The sequence below is a fragment of the Lissotriton helveticus genome, chromosome 11, assembly GCF_964261635.1.
Source record: "Lissotriton helveticus chromosome 11, aLisHel1.1, whole genome shotgun sequence".
Classification (NCBI taxonomy): Eukaryota; Metazoa; Chordata; class Amphibia; order Caudata; family Salamandridae; genus Lissotriton; species Lissotriton helveticus.
In genome coordinates this window covers 131,847,180-131,870,008 of record NC_136072.1, presented here as the reverse complement: position 1 = coordinate 131,870,008, position 22,829 = coordinate 131,847,180, and positions in this window count along the sequence as shown.

Sequence of the window (22,829 nt, the reverse complement as noted above, 5' to 3'; positions counted from 1 at the left end):
GTGTGTGTGTGTGTGTGTGTGTGTGTGTAAATGTGTGTCTGTGTGTGTGTATATATATATATATGGCAGCGTGATCAAGGGCATATCTTGCCAGAAACGCGTAGCTGATCTCTGTGGAGTAAATAAAATTACCTATGCTGATTCGTTTGTGGTCCGTCTCCCTTGTTTGCTGGTGTGCGAGGCTGTGACCTGAGACGCCGAGAGATTCGAGGAGGAGCCACATTTGTATATATGTATATATATATATATATATATATATATATATATATATATATATATATATATATATATATATATATATATATATATATATATATATAATGTGAATATTTGTATCTATTGTCTACAGGGCTACAGTGGGTGTAATTGGAATCTCAGTTACAGACAGTTCCTGGCCAAGGTACCTGCGCTTGCTCCTACAGTATGAGATCCCAATCTGTAGTACAAAATTCAATATTTTTGTTGAATAACTGATATATTAGGGACTATAAATCCACCTTCAGTCTCCTCATTATGCTTTGCAAAGTGCCAGCGATGTTTAAACTACTGCAATGCTCTCTGCCAGTCTTTCTCAGAAAATGAATCAGTGCTGATGGAACCGCATCAGCCTTTCACCAGGTTTCCATTAACTGTCCCTGTACTTGCACAGTAAAAGATTGAATAGAATTACTGTGCTGCAGCACTGCTCTTTACACCTTCAACGTCTATGTGAAAAATACATGTCAGACCTAAAGTGCTAGATCTGTAAATGCTTCAGGCCCTTTCATGGCACCGAAAGTACTCTATCCTTTCTGATATGTCATTAACTTCCTTCCATCCCTTCCTCTGCACACATTCCTTATTTCCCTCTTGATTATATGATTCCCTCAGAACCTTTTCTTGGCTGTTCCTTTGAACAAAATTAAAAGGATAGGATGCAACATAAATCAAGTCTTAATGTTCTAATAAAATATTTCATTTTTTAGATACTTTTTTATAGAAAAATATATTTACCTGAAGTCAGAGCTTTTCTAATATTTAGTACAATTGTACCCTTTTGAGGGTTCATAGTGAAGCTTTTGACAAAGGATTGGCAAAATGCTCTGCATTTGTTCTGATATTTTACTTTGTTACCTATGTTAGAGATTTTCCATATAGTAAGGCGTTAGGATAGGCATGAAAGTTTAGATCAATGCTTTAGAGATGGCAATGGTGCCAGCTGCTGAAAAACCCTTCTTTAGGAATAGGCGCAGAAAACTGTCATAGTAGACAGACAAGAAATCTCCTCAGTACACCAGAATATGGGAAGGGCTAAGGTTGAGGAACCCTGTGATTCCAGATCTGACACAACTATAATCGCTTTATATTGGATTTTAGGACACAGCGGGCATGATACATATCCTCTTTCTTGAATTCACATTATTTAGAGGCCAGACAGAAGTGGGGGATGTCATGCGCCATCACCAGTCCTCTAAGTGTGCACCAGTTTATTGTCATGCACAAGTATTTCCTGGATGATCCTAATATTGAACGCTAGGGAAGGAAGAGGAAGAGAAGGTTGCAGATGCATGGTGCTGAACAGCTCATACTCCATTCACATGCCTCAAAAACGCCATTTAGATCATACAGCTAGCAATTCAACAGTGTCAAGTTTTATGAGGCTTTGAAAGAGTATGGGGGTCACATTCCTCCTGCACCATTGGTATTTGAATATGGGGGACCATCACTCCTTCACTTAATGTACATTAGTAATCTACGCTATGCATGCTTATGGTAGGGCTTGGTAAATCACTGGGGTGACCCCCATGCATCTAGACCACATGGGTGGATACAGGTGCAACATATTTGTGAAAATAAAAAACATTGGGCCTCATTACGATGGCGGACGACAGTGCTGAAACAGTTTGCAAAAAATAACTAGATCTATCCAGTTAGAGGGTTGGTCTACATGTTTCAGCTATCTTGACCTTTAGTATGTCCAGCCTTTCTCAGGACCAAAAACTTAAAGCTAGTGCGTGTTTAAGTGAAAAAAGTAAAAGAACTAATAAGTGTAACTGAATAACATAAACAGGTACAACCAATAACATCAATCATCTTAGTTTGAGGAACATGGTGTGACATTCAAACCTGTGTAGAGAAGAGACAAAGAAAGGATGGATCAATCTACCACTTTTGTGATCCATGTAACAGAGAACAAGTCCAACATACTTTTTATCTCAGGTCAAAAAACATTGGTGATTATTCATAGAAATTTGTCGTAACTCACCTGTATCGTACGAGTAAGGAACCTCACCTCACCTGGCCACAGCTCAGGACATGAGGCACCGCTCTAGAAAAAACAGTTAACAAAAAGTCAGGCTTGATGACATTTCTAAGTCTGACAGTACCTTTTCAAATTATAAAGAACTCGTCTTCACTAAATTATATGTTTATTGGAGTGGCATCAAAAGAAGGGTTTCTGAATATAGCTTAACATCGTCTCAAAACGAGTGTTAAAAACTAGCCTGAGAAAGTAAGTCAACCCCAGGGGGGACAAACTATCAACAGGCATCAGTGTCTTGCTATATTTCATGATGTAAGAATAATATACATTATATGCATTAGAAAGATATTTTTCCGTCTGTATATCTCAGGCTCAACAGGGAGTACATGCGCAAGCCAATCGATAAATATGCATACCTACACAGGACCACACCTTGTTATCCTCAACTTTAAGTTTCCCCCCTTTTTGTGTTGAGAGTATAATGAACATACTCGATGATTTACTTAATGATTTATTTTTTTGCATCTTTGCATAGGTCCTGATGCGCTTTTAGTGTGATACAATTTCTTATTGATACGCATGATCTTGGCGAACAGTCTCTGTTAGTATATACTCAGCTTCCATCCAATAAGATACAGTGGCTGCTTAGTAATCATTTGATGACGCGTCGCAAGCTTACAAAGCATGGGATACATCTGAACTACAATTCCCATGTTGCCCAGGGACGATGATCAGAATATGTTTTCCAGTTCACGGTCATCGTTATTCCTACAAAATCTCTGTGATACCTGTCCAAACAATGCTTTTAATAAAATAATAATATAATATAATAATAAGTTCCAAAATGTCTAGAAGAGGTGCTCCATTCCCTTTTGGAAGAACATTTTTACAAAACATGTTTTTTAAATATATGCACTAAGAATGTATATCGTATAAGTCTACTACCATTGTATCGTGTGATTTCACCAGGTGCTACTGCTAAATATATGTGCAATTGTTCAGGTAATGATACTAAACTATAGAGTTTGGACAGCACAGAATTTTCTAGACTTCAAAAAATGTGTTCTTATTAAATTTGATTATAAGAGAGTAGTGTAAATATTCTTTTAAACTGTTGATGTATGTTTATTGTAAATTTTGTAAAAATATTCTGTTTGTTAATATTGTAAAAATAATTTGCATTTATGTGCATTATTTGTAGCCCTGAAGCAGTCCGAGAGGACGAAACGCTTTGGCTATGGTTTTATCTTGTTGTGCAGAAGAAATTACTAATAAAAGAAAGATTGGAATACCTGCTGAGTCAGTGTCTTTTCATAACTATGTGATACATTATTGAAAACTGTAATAGAGTGCTGGACTGTATTGCTGTTGTGATATCCTAAATCTTGGGAGTAACTATGAACTTTGGAAGTGTATCCCACAGAGGATGCGAGTAGAAAAAATGATCACATGATAGAGCAAGCACTGGCTAATGACTGGATAACAAAAAAAGAGGAAGAATTTTTGAGGAAAAAGAAACAAATTACACCATATTTTTATAGCAACCCATGGTTCACAAAAACGTGTCTGCCCCCCATTGTTTCTGGCATTGTCTCTATTTTAGAGCCATTATCAACATTTGCTGATTACTTCTTAAGGCCAGTATTGCAAGGAAATAGCACGTGTCTGAAATATGTCCTGTGCATTATCCAAGATATGGACTTTAATCCAGTATTCAATTAACTTATAGGGCTACAGATAGAGAGTCTCTATACGAACTTACCGCAGACTGAAACTCTGGAGGTAATTGAGTACTTTTTTTTAAAGTTTACTGGAAATAGCATATTTCCAGATATTTTGTAATGGAGTGTTGCAACTGGGCACTGACAAAACATTTTTTGAGCATCAGGGATCTCTATTTTTGTAGAAACATGGGACCAGCTTGGGAAGTACCTTCACCCCAATTTCAATTGGATTATATTTCCAGCATTTAGAAACACACATAATTATGAATCTCAATGATACTTTTTTAGCCAATTGGCTTAATGCCAAGAATCAATTATTGAAATTCACCTATGCTATAAGTAATGTAGAACTGGTGGTCTTGTCTTAAATGTCAAAGCAGAAGATGGAAAACTGGAAACAAAACATGAGAAACCTACAGCACGGACCTGCCTGCTACAGTATGACAGCTCCCACCCGCTCCATTTTGTACAGTTTTTAAGACTACGGTGCAAATGTACTGATGTCCACAACTACAAGATACAGGAGGTTACACTGGCCGCTAAACTTTAGGCCAGAAAATATGCAGGTAAGATGGTTCATAGAGCTATGAAAAGGGCCAGAAATAATAAAAGGGATGCTCTCTTGGATCACATATCACAGAGAATAGTAGAAAGATCACCTAATCAGTGTCTCAACATTCAATGTCACATCGGACAAGGTTAGCAAAATAATCAATGAGAACTGGAAGATTCCAAAAAATGCTACTTATCATACTAAATGAGATCAGGGACTTTAAAGCATCTGCGGCGGTGGAGATTGCTCAGCTGCATGAAAGACTGGCAAAACTGGAAAGAGAATAAGTCAAACACACCAAGAATGGAAGAGGTCGAAACTCGTATCTCAGATTTGGAGGATAAACTCTCGGCTGTAAATCAAGACATGTTAGCCTTGAGTAGAAGTAAAAGTCAAGTTGAGCAGAAACTCCAGGACTTGGAAAACTATAACCGGCCCTCAAACTTATGACCAGTGGGAATCCAGGAAGGATTAGAAAGTACGGAAGTGCCAGATCTCCCAGGGGGCTTGACAATAACTAGGGCCCATAGGATCCCAGCACAGAAGCAATCCAATGCTAAGTATCAACATACAATATTATTGAATTTTCTAAACTGCAGAATAAAAGAAAACATTTTAAGTCGCACTATTGCAAGAAGATCCTTTTCCACGAAAGAGATTCAACAGTTCAGAATATTCTTCAACATGTCCGCAGTTTCTGCACACAGGCGGAAAGATTTTGTTAGGATGATTGATACATTCAAAGGAAGGGGAGCACAAGCAGCAATTGTGCAGCAATCGAAACCTAAAGTACTGGCTAAATGGAAATTCTTTGTTTTTTCAGATATTCATGAAGCTCAATTACTCCTTACAGAGTTGTCTGAGGGGCGGGCATGAGATGCCCCTTCTCTTTTAGACCTAAACAAAGGGCTGAGAAGCAGGCAGGCAATCAGTAAATTAATTTGGAATTGTGTTTGTTTCAGGGCTGGACAGGGGTGAGTCAAAGGGTGCACAGGGATGCAGCAAAATGGCATCCAACAAAAGGGGAGGAACAGGGGGCAATTCCGTCCTTCGAGGGAGGGGGAAAGGGGGGAGGTAGAAGAGGTGTCGCATTTACAAAAACAAGAGTTTGCATGTGTATGCTCTAAGAAATTAAACTTTGAGTTCAAACATTATAGGTTCAGCCGGTGTCACTATGAAACAGAAAATGCAATAATGGCTAAATTAGATAGGAAGAACTACGCTGCCTGTATTTCTTATCGGGAAAAATGTAATTCTTTTTGCAAATCTTAGGATGATTCAGGTCATTGGTAATTTTAGAGGTTATCTATCAATCAGGTATTTAGAAACACATTTAGCAATCTCTACCTGCAATATAAAATGATCTATAGATATAATGTATCACTTGGTGACAGGTTTGCAAACTTCCTAAAGAATGCAAGTATGATTCGGCATAACAGAGCAGAGGCAGTAGCTCTGACCCACTTTAGTGATAGTTCTAGCAAGAACTTATACATAGGCACTTTTTTTTTATTTTTGCTAATTTTTAGGGCACTTTAGAGTATGTCATTTCTTAAGGACTCAAAACAGATGTGATCAGACAGAGTACGAAGCACTTTAAACAGGTCTGACACATTCTGAATATAATTCAGCACTAAGCAATACGGGAACTATAGTGCTCATCAAGAATTCTAACCAAAGGTTACTAGCTATAGCACAAAGCACTTTATACAGTTATGAGCTTGATCTGATTTATGTCAGCGTATGCCACTTTAGGTATCATAAGTACTGTGTGCACAAGAGCCTTAGATACTCAGCTGCTAAGGAATCTATTGTTTAGAGATTTTATATCTAGTGATATTTTTTATAGTTATGGTCTGTCAGAGAGGGTGTTGTTGCAAGATAGGCACTTGTCACTCTGACATACGTGTCCTCTACAGAGAACCCTGCGGTCCACGAGTTGGCCTTCATTGGGTTCATGATCTTCTCCCTCAACCTCCTGATTCTGAACTATCTCCCCTGGATGATGAATGGGTTAAACACCGTTAGTTCTGAGCATCATACTCTGCACCCAAGAACTTAATATGAGAACATCTGGATTGCTGATGTGCAGCGTACTATAAACGTCTGTGAATTATGAAAAATAATTTGAATTACAAACTGTGTGCTTCATGTCCTGGATGGCTAAGCTTGTGGTATGGCCTGTGCTAGGTGTTTACCTTAGAGATGGGGCAAACTCATGGCCACAGAGAGAAAACAGTCTGTCCCCCTAACTGATGCTGTCTGTTCCTATTTAGTACTCTTTCTTTCTTTGTCTAGTTCCTTTGCTCCTATCCCCTCTCACCTGAATCTCTCCCATTGCCTGCTACACCGCCTAGCCTCCTGTCCTTTTGTGCCGTTTGACTAAGCACTCCTTCTGCCCTTGTTGGGGAAAGATCCATTATTTATACTCTGGAGTCTCAGCGAACCTGCTGAGAGAGTCCACAGCGCCAAGGGAGCCCCTCACAGTAGAGGTATGGTATGGCAGCCTTTGCCAAAGCACTCCCTCTGCCCTTTTTGGGGAAGGATCCAGTATGTAGGCATTGGAGTCTCAGAGTCCCCTCTGAGAGGGTCCACTGCGTATAGGGAGCCTCTCGCAACAGAAATGGGGAAATGATACCACTTCCCCGGGATCACAACCTACTGGACTTTGGACGCAGCTTTGACTCGTCTACCGGTTTATATCCAGTCATCCTCCCCCTCCTCTTTCCTTGCTATGTGTCGCACCCTCTCCTCCTCTTTACCTCCTCCATTCTCTTTTTGTTTGTCTCGACCATACATGTAACTATGTTTGCCAAGCTCTAATAACTGTGTAACCCTTGTAACAATGTAACCTGCAACTATGGTCTGATTTTCATGTAAAGCGCTCTGATACCTCTGGGTCTAGCCAGCGCTATATAAAACCTTTAAAATAAAATAAAAAGAAATATATTCTAGGTATCGTAAAAGTTATTGCTATTTATTTTGTTTCAGCTGCACTTTAGACTATTATCCTCTACAGCTTTTATGGATCCTTATTATCATCTGGTATTTTAAACACTGCAAGTACTGTATATGTCGGTGGTATTTATATGTTAGCATATGTCACCCTATATACTCTAGGTACTGTAAATGCAACTGCTATTTATTGCTATCTTTTTTTTTCTTGCGGTACTTTAGATTTCAGTTTTTTAACAGATGTTATTGTTTCATATCAGTACCTGTGACTTTAAACACCCTAGGTACTGTATGCGTCACTGTTATCAATATGCTATTTTTTGCATTTTTGCACTGTCTTTATGCAAATGCATATCCACAGTTTAGAATAGCAATGCAAAGCGCATAGATACTAATCTATGAGATATGCAGGGAAGGAAGTTGTGTTTATATGGACAGCTCGCAAAGTTACTAGCCAACGTCTTATATAGCAACTATGAGTAAGGAAAACATTACGGTTCCCTCTCTTTGGGGCCCATTAGGGCCTGGCTTGGCAGTTCGGGCTGGACTGTTCCCATGGGGCACAGGGTCAAGACTGATTTGCATATGGCTGGGTTCAAACTGGAATGTCTTGGTGAGCAAAAAAACGATGGATTTAGGTCCAGATCTCTGTACTGGGGTGAATGCATGACTTTGTTCTGCATTCTGTCCATCAACTGTTGTTTTTGCATTTGTCACCCCGAGTGGGAAGGGTATGCTCAGACGTGAGTCCCGTGCTCTCCATGCCACTGGAATCAAGCTATCCAGACTGATGAGGGCTGAAAGCCCGAAACCGGTCCTAAGATGCTTGTTTCCAGTCCAGGGAGGACCTGGCTTGGCAGTTCGGGCTGGACTGTTCCCATAGGACAAAGGGTCAAGACTGATTTGCATATGGCTGGGTTCAAACTTGTATGGCATGGTGAGCAATAAAACGATGGATTTAGGCCCAGATCTCTGTACTGGGGTGAATGTATGACATTGTACTGCATTCTGTCCATCAACTGTTGTTTTTGCATTTGTCACCCCGGGTGGGACGGGTATGCTCAGATGTGACTCCTGTGCTCTCCATGCCACTGGAATCAAGCTATCCAGGCTAATGAGGGCTAAAAGCCTGAAACCAGTCCTTGGATGCTTGTTTCCAGTCCAGGGAGGACCTGGCTTGGCAGTTCGGGCTGGACTGTTCCCATGGGGCACAGGGTCAAGACTGATTTGCATATGGCTGGGTTCAAACTAGAATGGCATGGTGAGCAAAAAACACTATGGATTTAGGCCCAGATCTCTGTACTGGGGTGAATGTATGACATTGTTGTGCATTCTGTCCATCAACTGTTGTTTTTGCATTTGTCACCCCGAGTGTGACGGGTACGCTCAGACGTGACTCCCGTGCACTCCATGCCACTGGAATCAAGCTATCCAGACTGATGAGGGCTGAAAGCCCAAAACCAGTCCTTAGATGCGTGTTTCCAGTCCAGGGTGGACCTGGCTTGGCAGTTCGGGCTGGACCGTTCCCATGGGGCACAGGGTCAAGACGGATTTGCATATGGCTGGGTTCAAACTGGAATGGCATGGTGAGCAAAGAAAACGATGGATTTAGGCCCAGATCTCTGTACTGGGGTGAATGTATGACATTGTACTGCATTCTGTCTATCATGTGTTGTTTTTGCATTTGTCACCCCGGGTGGGACGGGTATGCTCAGACGTGACTCCCGTGCTCTCCATGCCACTGGAATCAAGCTATCCAGGCTGATGAGGGCTGAAAGCCTGAAACCAGTCCTTGGATGCTTGTTTCCAGTCCAGGGAGGAGCTGGCTTGGCAGTTCGGTCTGGACTGTTCCCATGGGGCACAGGGTCAAGACTGATTTGCATATGGCTGGGTTCAAACTGGAATGTCATGGTGAGCAAAAAAAACGATGGATTTAGGCCCAGATCTCTGTACTGGGGTGAATGTATGAGTTTGTTCTGCATTCTGTCCATCAACTGTTGCTTTTGCATTTGTCACCCTGAGTGGGAAGGGTATGCTCAGACGTGAGTCCCGTGCTCTCCATGCCACTGGGATCAAGCTATCCAGGCTGATGAGGGCTGAAAGCCCGAAACCGGTCCTTGGATGCTTGTTTCCAATCCAGGGAGGACCTGGCTTGGCAGTTCGGGCTGGACTGTTCCCATGGGGCACAGGGTCAAGACTGATTTGCATATGGCTGGGTTCAAACTGGAATGGCATGGTGAGCAAAAAAACGATGGATTTAGGCCCAGACCTCTGTACTGGGGTGAATGTATGACATTGTTGTGCATTCTGTCCATCAACTGTTGTTTTTGCATTTGTCACCCCGAGTGTGACGGGTACGCTCAGACGTGACTCCCGTGCACTCCATGCCACTGGAATCAAGCTATCCAGACTGATGAGGGCTGAAAGCCTGAAACCAGTCATTAGATGCGTGTTTCCAGTCCAGGGTGGACCTGGCTTGGCAGTTCGGGCTGGACTGTTCCCATGGGGCACAGGGTCAAGACTGATTTGCATATGGCTGGGTTCAAACTGGAAGGGCATGGTGAGCAATAAAACAATGGATTTAGGCCCAGATCTCTGTACTGGGGTGAATGTATGACATTGTACTGCATTCTGTCCATCAACTGTTGTTTTTGCATTTGTCACCCCGAGTGGGACGGGTATGCTCAGACGTGACTCCCGTGCTCTCCATGCCACTGGAATCAAGCTATCCAGGCTGATGAGGGCTGAAAGCCCGAAATCATTCCTTGGATGCCTGTTTCCAGTCCAGGGAGGCCCTGGCTTGGCATTTCGGGCTGGACTGTTCCCATGGGGCACAGGGTCAAGACTGATTTGCATATGGCTGGGTTCAAACTGGAATGGCATGGTGAGCAAAAAAACGATGGATTTAGGCCCAGATCTCTGTACTGGGGTGAATGTATGACATTGTTCTGCATTCTGTCCATCAACTGTTGTTTTTGCATTTGTCACCCCGAGTGGGACGGGTATGCTCAAACGTGAGTCCCATGCTCTCCATGCCACTGGAATCAAGCTATCCAGGCTGATGAGGGCTGAAAGCCCGATACCGGTCCTTGGATGCTTGTTTCGAGTCCAGGGAGGACCTGGCTTGGCAGTTCGGGCTGGACTGTTCCCATGGGGCACAGGGTCAAGACTGATTTACATATGGCTGGGTTCAAACTGGAATGGCATGGTGAGCAAAAAAACTATGGATTTAAGCCCAGATCTCGGTACTGGGGTGAATGTATGGCATTGTTCTGCATTCTGTCCATCAACTGTTGTTTTTGCATATGTCACCCGAGTGGGATGGGTATGCTCAGACGTGAGTCCCGTGCTCTCTATGTTACTGGAGTCAAGCTATTTAGGCTGATGAGGGCTGAAAGCCCGAAATCATTCCTTGGATGCCTGTTTCCAGTCCAGGGAGGCCCTGGCTTGGCATTTCGGGCTGGACTGTTCCCATGGGGCACAGGGTCAAGACTGATTTGCATATGGCTGGGTTCAAACTGGAATGGCATGGTGAGCAAAAAAACGATGGATTTAGGCCCAGATTTCTGTACTGGGGTGAATGTATGACATTGTTCTGCATTCTGTCCATCAACTGTTGTTTTTGCATTTGTCACCCCGAGTGGGACGGGTATGCTCAAACGTGAGTCCCATGCTCTCCATGCCACTGGAATCAAGCTATCCAGGCTGATGAGGGCTGAAAGCCTGATACTGGTCCTTGGATGCTTGTTTCGAGTCCAGGGAGGACCTGGCTTGGTAGTTCGGGCTGGACTGTTCCCATGGGGCACAGGGTCAAGACTGATTTACATATGGCTGGGTTCAAACTGGAATGGCATGGTGAGCAAAAAAACTATGGATTTAAGCCCAGATCTCGGTACTGGGGTGAATGTATGGCATTGTTCTGCATTCTGTCCATCAACTGTTGTTTTTGCATATGTCACCCGAGTGGGATGGGTATGCTCAGACGTGAGTCCCGTGCTCTCTATGCCACTGGAGTCAAGCAATTTAGGCTGATGAGGGCTGAAAGCCCGAAACCAGTCCTTGGATGCTTGTTTCCAGTCCAGGGAGGACCTGGCTTGGCAGTTCGGGCTGGACTGTTCCCATGGGGCACTGGGTCAAGACTGATTTTCATATGGCTGGGTTCAAACTGGAATGGCATGGTGAGCAAAAAAACGATGGCTTTAGGCCCAGATCTCTGTACTGGGGTGAATTTATGACATTGTTCTGCATTCTGTCCATCAACTGTTGTTTTCCATTAGGATCACAGGCGGATCGCCACTACCTGCATGGCGGTGGCGATCCGCCCATGATTCTATCCCGCTCGCCACCCATTTCCCCCCGCCTTATTACTATGGCAGGGGGACCGCCATGGATGGAATGACTGTCTGCCGCTTTTCTGCATGGTCAACGGGTTGACCGGGTGGAAAAGGGTTTACTATGGTGGCAGTGTCTGTTAGACACTGCCAGCCATCTTATCATGGGTGCGGAAAGATGCCACGGAAAGGCATGCGGGAATTGACTGCGGGGGCCTGTTGCGATCCCCCAGGTACTCTGGGGGGTGGGGGTGCACATGGCGGGTGCCTGCCATGTTGTGCATGGAAGTGCACAACATGCCTTCCTTGCATTGTGGCAGGCGGTGCTGAGTGCACCGCCCGTCACAATGCCAGGAATGCTGGATCCTACTTGCCCCCATGGGAGCCTGGCCTTTCTGGCGGGAGGTCCCTTTTACGGTGAGGACCGCCATCCTAATTATGCCCTTAATGTTAATGGCCTGAATAACAATTGAAAGGCTCAAGCAAATGAATGTTGGCTTAGAAGCCATAACCCAGATGCCATTTTTGTTACAGGAAACTCATTTCCGGTCCGTATCTGATGCAAGTAAAATATTTCAGAAATGGGCTAGCTTCCAATGTTCAACTAATGCAGGGTATAAGCAGAACGGGGTAGGTATCCATATAGGGAAATATGGACACCTCCAAGTAAAAAACACCCAGTCAGATCTGGGGGGGCAGGTGGGTTCTTGTAACTTTAAATCAGTCAAGTCTCACTCTGGCCACAATCTATGCCCCAGTCTTGGACAATCCTCAGCCCCTGTTGCAGCTGAACAGGCTGTCTCATGTTTCCCTGGTCCTATCATATGGGGGGGAGATTTTAATTTCCTTCAAGAACCTTTAGTGGATTCCTCTTAGAAGGCTCAAAAGCAAAAGAAGCCTAAGGTAGCTATTGCCATGGCTAGCTGTAAAAAGTCCTTAGATTTGCTAGATTAATGGCATTGTCAATATCCGGGAAAGCAGGACTTCTCATGTTTCCCGACAAAGTATAATACGGCCTCTAGGATGGATTTTTTTCCTGATCACTCATGGCCTTATGATCATATCCCTAATGCGTTTTCACACCATGCCTTAATTAAGACCGAAATAGGGGAGTAGGCGTAAGGGTGAAAACGCCCATGAGATGATATCTTAATAAACTGAATCTGGAAAATGAGAGCTGGTGTACCGAAATAGCCAATGAGATTAAAACTTTCTTTCTTTACAACGCAGGGTCAACACCAATGAATATAGTCTGGGATGCATTCAAGGCTACGTTACGGGGAATAATCACATCTAAAGTAATCCCGCACCAAAAGGCTAAAAAGGAAGAAAGGCTAAAAATTGAGATGTGCTATGTGCAGGCAAATAGCGATCATATGAAGTACAGGAATTATAAAACTAAACAGGAGTTGCTACAAGCAAAATCGCAGATGCAGGAGTTTTATTATCAACCAGGGAACCGATTAAGTATGACATATCTCCAAAAGGCATATGAAGAGAGTGAGTACACAGGGAAGCTATTGGCATGGCAGGCAACGGAGAATGAGGAAGAAAATAGAATTGAAAGCATCTGGGATGAGGTTTACAAAACACAATTAGTAGACACCAAAGATATTGGAGATGCCTTTTTGACACATTACAGGGGAATCCATCAGTCCAATATATAAACCTCGCCAGAAATCATTACAGAATTTATGGATAAAGTGCTGATCCCTTCACTTCACAGTGATTTTAGAGAATCATCATTAAAAGAATTCTCTATTGAAGAAGTTGAACTGGTAATTGGCTCTTTGGTTAACTGTAAAGCAACTGGCGAGAATGGGCTACCAGCAGAATTATATAAAAGATTAGACCTAACTCTTAACATACAAGTTCTAAAATAAGCTAACCATCTATCGAAAGGAGGAGAACCCCCGGCCTCTTTCCACACAGCAGTAGTAGTCAGCATTTTGAAGAAAGACAGAGCCAGAAAACGTCAAATCTTATAGACCCATCAGTCTTCTTAACATTGACTATAAGATTTTTACAAAACTTGTTGCAAACAGGCTCAATAGAATTGTGGGATCTCTTATTCACGCAGACCAATGTGGATTAGTGGTGGGGAGACAAACACAAAACTTTTAATAGAAGCCCTGAACTACTTCAACAAGAACAGAATTGAAGCTCAGGTATGGCTTTTAGACACTGAGAAAGCCTTTGGTTTAGTTTCCTGGGACTGTCTTTTTATTATTTTTGAAAAGTTCGGTTTTCAAGAAGGTTTAATACAATTAATAAGAAAACTCTATAAAGGCTCACAACGCAAATATTAATTAATTCAATAAATGTAGGCTCCTGTCAAATAAATCATGGTGCAATACAAGGCTGTCCCCTTTCCCCTATCTCATTTAACCTCTTTATTGAACCTCTGGCAATAGCTATTAGGCAAAAAATGGTACATACTACACCTCTACAAGGTATGACTAATATAAAACTTTATGCTGATTACATTGTTATTTTTTTAAACACCAAGGACCATACCCAAGAAGAGATCCTAAGCAATTCAAAGCAATAGGTGGATATAAAATAAATAAGACCAAGACAGAAATTATTCTATGCAGCTGCTCTGTAGATACTCTACTGCCCAATTTTAGAGTAACATACAATCCACTCCAAAGATATACCTAGGGATATATGTGACAGAAAAGGTAGAGGAGCTGTTCCCGTTGAATTATATTCCACAGGTACAAAAGGTTAAGCACCCCGATGGAATCAACTACCATTATCTATCTTAGGACAAGTAGCACTTATCCGAATGTCTACTTTACCACTGTTTATTTCTTATTTTTATTGGCAGCAGCGCCGTGCGCCCTACAAATATCCTTTTTTAAGGAGATAGACAGTTTGTTTTCATCTTTTTTGTGGGCTAACAAGGCACTGAGACTAGCATTGGGCACCTTAAACTTTTCGAAGGAAGAGGGAGGGTTGTCCCACCCAACATAAGAGAATATTATTTTGCAAATTTTGCACACAACAAATATAGATTCTTTCCCCAATTCGACATCTTGGAAATAGATCATTTTTATTATGAATACAATTTTAATAGAATATAAAATGAAGGACCCAACAAGAATAGTGAAGGATCCTAAGAAAGTGCTGTACAAAGTACTCCAATGGATTCTCAAACAAAAAAACTGAATTATTAGCCTTCTACAGGGTCCCAAGAATAAATGGTATTATGAGCCTGTCAGACCTCTATTCGGGGGAGGTTGAACTGCTGCAGCCCGCTGTAATGAGAAAGTGTGAGGAATACGGATATAGGCAAATAAAAGACTTCCTTAACTCAAATTCATGGAAAAAGTGGCCTGAGATAGAAATCAGGCTGCTCCATTCCAAGGAAATTCTCAAATGGTCATATATTAAAATAAAGCACTTCCTGGAAGAAATTGGTACAGGGACTTTGGCAGCAAGTTCTGGAATAGTTGAAGCTCTAGGAAATTCCAAAAAGCGGTCAGTAAGTGCTTGAATAAAAATCTTTGATGATGGTAAACGGTTTCTAGCTAAGAGAAAATGCAAGACAAATGGTGTAGAAAAGAAGAGATGCAGATCCCAAGAAAAACTTAGAGGAGAATTAACAAACTTAACGCCACAGTAATTAGAGGAGCTATTTTTAAAAGAATGCAATATTATTCAAAATAGTTATTCTATCGAACCCCTGCATTTTTACATAGTATATATCCTCAGGTGGAAGATCGATGTTTCCGATGCGCAAAAGCGGGAAGGGGCACATGGTCACACATCGTCTGGAACTACCCCAAAATAGAGAATGTATGGGAGGAAATCGAAAAATATCTTAGAGGCACCATTGACCAATCTATAGCTATTGACAATTATATTGCAGTTTTGGGAAGTTCTCCAAATCTAACATTGAATAATACACAAGAAGAATGCCTATTTATATCTGTCCTAGTGGCAAGATCTTTAATCCTACAACATTTGCGTACTAAAAATGTACCTTCATTCCAAGCATGGAGGGTAAAGTTGTGTAAAGTCATAGAATTGGAAAGGCTCTATACATTAAGGACGGGATGTCTTAGAAAGTTGAAGAAATGTTGGGGACCCATAGGAAATTAACGGTTTGAAAAATATATTTAATATAAATGTAGATGTTTAGTTCAACCTAATCCAATTCTAAAAATATGCACATGTCAGTTTATAATATATATTTGTCTATTGGGGAATGAGGAAGTGTGCAATATCTAACTATTTATATATATAGAAATGTTTTACCTTCAGATCATATTAAGTCTAATGTTTATGGTAGAATGTATCTAAGTATTCTTGAAGAGTTGCTAAAATGTAATATTGAGTTTGAATGCACATTGTGCTTTATATTGTTTTATATGCATAAGTGTCTATAATGTACCATGATCCAAACTCTCAATAAAATATATTTGAAAAAAAAAGAATTGGAAGATTCTGAACAGTGGTACAATTAACCTATAAAAAACCTATGTTTTTGCACAGAAGAACAAGAAGCCTCAGGGACTCTTTAGCCCACACAAGACCACTGAATCGGGGAGGTGGGAGCAGACTGAGACTAGGTACTTACCTCAAAGTAGTGAGGCACCACCATGTGGGAGATGTACCATCTGTCCCTGACCAAAAGCACACAATATTACATTTGGTTAACAATATACAGTGGGAATTAAGACATTTCACTAATTGCAATACCCCAAGGGTAGTGTATATGATCAGGTGCCCGTGTGATCTCTGGTACATAGGCATGACCACACGTAAGATTAGCGGAACACTAGAGCAATCTGAGATGTGGGAGGAACATGACAAAGATATTGCCACACTTCATTGTGAAGAGACACACAGTGACTAATAACAAATGTCTACTGACCATGACCCTAGTAATTTAGGAGTAATAAGACAAGAACGTTCTGGACCAAATTCATAAAGGTAAATTCATATGCTTAAATGTACGTATGTTTAACTCTACTACTATATCTGGTAGTAACTTTAAACCTTTTTTCTCTTGACCCATTCCAAAGCGTAAAGGTACTCAACGATGCAGGCTTATGTTTCCACTCCCCAGTGGAGCCTCCTGGAGCAGAATTTATGAATTTAAAGTAAGTCTAGTAACTTTCCACAAGTAGACAGAAGTCCCCACTACCAGAGCTGAGATCTGCCCTTTTAAAGTATGGGAAAGTGTTTTAAAGTTAAATAGTTAAACGTGTGAAAATATTTAATATAAACTATTAATTTAAAATAATTTAATATATTTATTTTGAATCCCGAATCAATCAAATCAATTGTTACAGTACATTAACTTTAATGTGAGATAAATATTAATTATCTAAAAATATATTTGTTTAACATGAAAATAATTTCCCCAAAGGAAAAAAACCATCTACTTTAATACATTTATTTTAATTTAATATGCATTTAAAGCCACATATAGAACTATTTTTAAATAATTTTAATTATTTTAAATGTTTTAAATTTTATTATAATTTTAGTATGGAATCTTATTATTATTTGTTTAAATATATAAATTCAAATTAAACAAAAAGCAAAATATGCATATTTTCGAACATTTAAATAACATATTTATTTTATCATTATACCATTTAGGGTGTTATTTAAGCCCAAATCCTTGCTGTTCTCATTGGGTGTGAATTGCAGTACCTGTGAGCGGTCATGCGTGTTACTAGAGGTTCTTCATTTGGATGGTGGCAGATCTAATCATGGGATAAATATGATCTACAGGTAAAAATGTCCTTTCTTACTAAATTAAGTTTAATATGGTTCTTCAGCATGTAGTGGTCTGCTGCAGTAGTCAACCACAAAGGCCACATGGTCCATGTTCTGCTGTCAAGCTTTAGGGTTATCGGTGCATCGTGTGCATGGTTGTAGCAGGTGAGTTTGAAGCCATTGACATGGTCATCAAGTGGTGCCAGGAAGGCATTAAGTAGGAGAGAAATGCTTGTTGAGCCATAGGAATTCCTACTTAAGAGATAAATCAGATCAAGCAGAATGGTGCTAATGTGAGCTCCATTGGTGAAACAGGAGTTTATCCAATTGAGCACGTTCCTTAAATTCCACTGTCTTTTACTCTTTGCAGGAGTTGAACATGGTTTATATTGTTGAATGATGATGATAAGTCTAGATCAGTGTTTTTCTTGCTGTTCTTAACAGGTGTTCTACATATAGTCTGTACTATTGTCTTCCCAGCAGAATCTTATACTTCTAATTGCATGCCTTCCTCCATTTTCTATTGTGACTTTCTTTTTGAGTAATGTTAAATTTTGTGTTAAACCTAATTGCTTTCTAGTGATAAGAACAATAACATTATTTCCAATGGACCAGTGAACCGAAGTTGGAATTGTTGTAAAAACATTGTAAAACCAGCAGCTAATTCATCAAATTTTGTATGCAGTTTCTGTAAGGTCATGTTTCTTCTATGATGTATTAGTCATTTCAGAAATATTTCCTGCTGGTTTTTGTGCGTGTATGAATAAGTTAAGGTAAAGTGGATGTAACCATGATATCTCCAGGCTGTCTTGATGTTTAGTCCATTTCATTCCAGACAGGCATGAAGATATGGCCTGATGAATGTGTGGGTACTAGTTGACGCAAGTTTAATAATTCAAGGTTATCTATAGTATTCAATGCTACTAAGTAAAGAAAAAAATAAGCAAAGCTGTATTAACTGGTGGTGGGTGATAGATGCTGAGAAGAATGCGGAGAAGGGGTATGTGGGTTTGCAGCAAACAAGCAATAATTAAACTTCTTAGTGAGAAAAATCTTCAATATAGGATACTTCTTTATTGCTTTTGTAGACCCTTGCTAGTCCTCCACCAGTTTTGTCAGCTATTGATTTTTATAACCTTTTCTTGTTTTTTATTTCAAAATATTTTATTGAGTTTTCATATTAAGCAATAAACAAAGACAATACAGAAAAAATATTGTTAAGCAAAACTACCTAATCACAATATAGAGTTACAAGAACATCAAATGAATTACAGTGAGTAACAACAGTACAAATATTAATTGAAAAATAAAAAGGGGAGGGAAAGGGAACAGCTAAAAAACTATTGCATTTACTATAAATAGAGCTACTATAGGGTGAATATTAGTCTATTATATTAGCAAAATAAAAACTAGATATAAATATATAATTAAGAAGATAAATATATATCAACAGGTTTACAAAAAGAGTGGTAAGAGTTAGAATTATGATTAATATCAGTCAAGGATAACTGAGCTCCTCTTCTTGTAAAAATAACCCATGACCACCAAGCATGAACTGATAATAGTGAAACATCTTTCCAACAGAATGTAATGGATTTTAAGGCAGCTGATATTAGAAAATTGAATAGTTTACCTTCTAAGTCATTTAAATTTTGCAAAAGAACAGCAGATTTGTATATTAACATTTTGAATGAAACATCATTACTAATAATTAATATCTTTTCTATAATATCCCAAACTTCAGACCACAATTTTATGAACTAAAGGACAATCAAAAAGCATAGGTTGTAATGTACCGGGATGTAATTTACAGTGCCAACAAGTTGAAAATTGAAGACGTTTAGCTTGAAATAATCGTAATGGAGTCCGTAAACAGTTGAATAAAATATAAGAGTTAATTTGATAGAGCAATACAGGTAACCAACCAGAAATACTGCTAAGCCAAATATCTTTCCATGCATCAATAGATAAGGAAATTGAAAGTTAATTATTTCAAAATACCGAAATCATATTAATGCTGGTTCCTAGAGAATTAGATTATTTTGTATATAAAATAGAAACACCGTGAGATGATGTGGAAACAGTTTGAATATAAATTGATATAAATCAGCTTTAACATTAGAAGGAATAACATGAGGAAATGAATCTAAAATCGAACTACACAAATATTCATATTTGGTAAGGTCAGACTAAGGTAAACTAAATTTTGTTTGTAAAGCCTCAAATGATATGAAAGCATTGTCGTAATAGTCGTCATTAAGATAAAAAATACCAGCAATAATCCATGAATACCAGAAACAGATATTTCTATTTAATTTAATGACTGTGCTCTGCCATATTGACATGTCATCTATATTAAACATGGGAGATTGAAAAATGGAATCTAAATCATTGAAATCATTTTAGTGGATTTAAGAATAACAGATTTATGAAAAAATTGTGATTTATTAGACATGGTTAACAAAGTGGGTAGTGGAAAAGGTTTTACTATTGATTTTTCCATAAGAAGCCAAATAGGTGGATTATTTAAAAAGGAATGGTTAAACCATATGGAACTTTCTTTTAAAATAAAAGCTTTATGGTAATGAAAAAAGTCAGGTAATTCAATACCTGCATTACATTTAGGCATTTTTAATTTTTTATGACTAATACAAGGTGACCTGTTATTCCAAAGAAATTTGGAGAGAAGTTTGTTAACATCCTTGTAAAACTTTACTGAAAATTGTGTAGGAATCATGGCAAGGGTGTAAAAGATTTTAGGAGCAATAGTAATTTTAATAGAGTCCATTCTTCCCCACCATGAAAGGTGAAGTGAAGACCATTTGGATTTTTAATCTTTAATATAATTTAAGATAAAGTCACTGTTCAATGTTATTGTTGATTTTATGAATGGAGAGAACAGAATACCAAGATACTTCAATGTATCCTTTTACCAAATAATTTCCTTCATATCAGGAGTACAAAAACCTTGTCTTGTACCTTTAGAAAGGGAGAATTGGTTTGAAACTTGGCCATTGATAAATAAGTGAGCAGTAGGAGCAGAATACAAAGCATAAATCATGAGGATAAATGTGTCACCAAAATTAAATGATAATAATCTATGCAATACAAATTGCCAGTGAATGTTATCAAAAGCTTTCTCAGCATCTAATGCGAGAATTCCTGATGGTAGAGTTAAAGTGAAACCGTGTTCAATAACATGTAGCAAAGTTCTTGTATTGTTGGCAGATTATCTATTCTTCATAAAACCAGATTGATCTGATTGAATAATAGAATCTAACACAGGGTATAATCTAGAAGCAAGTATTTTAGCATAAAATTTACAATCTTAAATAATTAAAGAGATAGGACGATAAGTTGACACAAGTGTGGGATCCTTATCAGGTTTGGGAAGTACAATAATTAAAGCCTCAGAAAAAGAACCTGAAGTAATTCCTGTAGAACCAAAAAGGGTAACAAGTTGAAATAAAAAAGGAATCAGCTGTAAATGAAATTCTTTGTAAAACTCAGCAGGAATACCATCAGGACCAGGAGACTTATTTTTTTTAGTATTTCATGGCTGATATCTTGAGTAATTGGTGAATTCAAGCCCAATTTTATCTGATTGTGAAATCTTGGGTAATCAACATTTAGTTAAAAAAAGAATCAATTAAGGAGACATCATTAAAATTGGGTTTGTTATAGAGAGCAGAGTACAAATCCAAAACTTCATTAACTATATCATTGTGGGATAAAGCAATTTTACCATTAGGGCCATGAATTTAATTTATTTGAGGTTTTTTTTTTATACGCAAATAATTAGGTAAAAGTCTTTCAGATCTGTTGGCATTAAATTTGGCTTTAGAATTCGAAATCTTAATGCCAGCTCTTTTGCTAAGGATTGAGTTAAACTCATATCGAAGTTTTTGTAATTTGACTCTATATTGAGGATCATTATACGTAATAAAAAGTTTCTCAAATTTAGCAATTTGCTTTTCACATTTTTTTATATTTGCATTAAAGGTTTTATTTTCGTGGGCTATGAGAGAAATAGTTACACCTCTAATATAAGCTTTAAAAGCGTCCCATCTATTAACCATAGAAGTAGAACCTTCAGGGTTAAGAAGGAAATAATCTTGAATGGTATTTAAGAGCTTAGGTGTATTATTTTCATTAAGAACAATGCCAGTATTCATTCGACATCTAGATTGCTTTGTAAAAGTTGAATTTAAATTCAAAACAAAAGAAATCAAAGCATGAGCCGAAATGTCAATGTTACCAATCATAGGAGTAATCACAGAGTTAATTGCTTGGAGAGCCTAGAATGAGAATTGTGTGGGTTAGAAAAGAATGTAAAACTTTTTTCTGTAGGGAAGTGTAGTCGCCAAATATCAACTAACTTTGTGGTTTGAATAAATGATTTTAAAGCATAAAAAACCTTAGGAGGACAACATTTAGTAAGAGATAATCTATCTAATAAAGGATCAGATATAACATTAAAATCACCCCCAACAATTAGAGGAACTACACCCAACTTTGGAATTTCAGTTTTAAGATTAGACCAAAAAGCAGGATCATCGGCAGTAGGACCATAAATATTTAGTAAAAATATGACTGAATCATGAACTTTAAATTTAACTATGACATATCCCTGAAGATTTACTCAAAATTTGGCAATGTAATTTTTTTGCAAAAAGAATAGCCAACCATTTTGTTTACCATTTGCAGGAGAAGAGACAATATTATCAACCCACTTTTTTCATATAATCTAAGATTTTGTCATCAATATGGGTTTCCTGTATAAAACAAATATCTGCTTTGCAACTACCTACATAATCTAAAAATGTTGTACGCTTAACGGTATGACAAAAAAACTTTAACATTTAATGAGAGTACTTTAATTTTATGAACATTAGCCATAAGAGAGGAGAAAGAGAAAAAAGGTCAAGAGGAGTAAAGAAAGAAGTAAGGAAAGAGTATGAAAAATAGCAGCTCCACAACAGGCGAAAAGGAAAGAGTAAGTAAAAGAATAGACAAACTAACATACAAAAGACAACAGCAAACAAACATCAATAGCAAAAGTGAAACGTACAAACGCTTTACAAGCATGAACAAAACCGTTGGAGCCCAGCGGGAAAATGATATTAAAAAATATGCAGTCAGAAATATATATATAAATCAGTGTTTAGGTAATAGAATTATGCATAACCATAAATTGCTGCAAACGTTCGTCCAGGAGCAATTTTTAACCCTCTGGACATTCGAAGAACCAAGATAATACAGAAATACATATTAAAGCATTGCTC